Raw genomic sequence first — 1,168 nt, forward strand, 5'->3', positions numbered from 1 at the left:
AGCAGCCTGCATTGCTGCGAAAGGTGGATATACACTGTACTAGTGCCGACATTGTGCATGCTCTGTTGCCTGTGTCTATGTGCCTGTGGTTGTGTCAGTGTGATCATGTGATGTATCTGACCCCAGGAATGTGTCAATAAAGTTTCCCCTTCCTGGGACAATGAATTCACGGTGTTCTTATTTCAATTTCCAGGAGTGTATATAGTTAAAGGCTACCCAGCCATCGACCTTCGTCTGTGCGAATGCGCACAGGTTGCCCAAACTATTACGGAAATCGCCAAAGCGTGCGCGAGTATTGAGTGAATGGGCAAATGTCTATAAGGTACCTTACATATGTAGAATTGTGAACAGTTGGGAATGTGAGTCTCACGGGAAGCGTGCAAGGGATAAGTCCCTGCAGTCGCGCTATTCATCTGTGTCCTCGGTGGCTCAGATGGATAGAGCGTCTGCCATGTAAGCAGGAGATCCCGGGTTCGAGTCCCGGTCGGGGCACACATTTTCAGCCGTCCACATAGAGGTATATCAACAACACCTATCAGCAACTGAGGGTTTCAGTTAGTCATCATTTATGTAGGAAATTAATGAAATGGATCCTGGAAAAGTCGAAAGAATCAGACACTGTTGAAAGGTTCGGAGGGAGCATTAGGCAACGATTGAGAGGAACAGGGGTAAGGAATACACTAGAAGGCGAATGTGTAGCTTTGAGAGATGAAACAGTGAAGGCCGCAGAAGGTCAAAAAGGTATCAAGAATAGGCCTAGTAGAAATTCTTCGATATCACAGGAGATATTGAATTTAACTAATGAACGGAGAAACTATAAAAGTGTAGCAAACGAAGCAGGTGAAAGGGAATACAAACGCCTAAAAAATGAGATGGCAGGAAGTGCAAAATGGCTAAGGGAGAGTGTAAGGATTTAGTAGCATATATAACTATTGGAAAGATAGATACCACCAATGGGAAAATTAAAGAGCAATTTTGAGAAAAGACGCAGCTGTATGAATATCAAGAGCCCAGACAGAAAACCACTACCGAGCAAAGAAGGGAAAGCTGGAAGATGAAAAGATATGTTAAGGGTCTGTACAAGAGAAATTTATTTGAATGCAATATTATAGAAAGAGAATAGGATGTAAATGAAGATGGGGTAGAGATATGATACCGGGAGAAGAAT

The 1,168-nt window shown here is 43.2% G+C and overlaps 1 non-coding gene across 1 annotated transcript; it reads left to right on the top strand.

The window, feature by feature from the left end:
- Positions 1 to 418: 418 nt before the first annotated feature.
- On the top strand, positions 419 to 492 carry Trnat-ugu (transfer RNA threonine (anticodon UGU)). Its single transcript has one exon. It is a non-coding gene; the product is annotated as a tRNA-Thr (tRNA).
- The last annotated feature ends 676 nt before the right edge of the window (positions 493 to 1,168 follow it).

Source organism: Schistocerca serialis, chromosome 9 (genome assembly GCF_023864345.2).
Source record: "Schistocerca serialis cubense isolate TAMUIC-IGC-003099 chromosome 9, iqSchSeri2.2, whole genome shotgun sequence".
Taxonomy (NCBI): Eukaryota; Metazoa; Arthropoda; class Insecta; order Orthoptera; family Acrididae; genus Schistocerca; species Schistocerca serialis.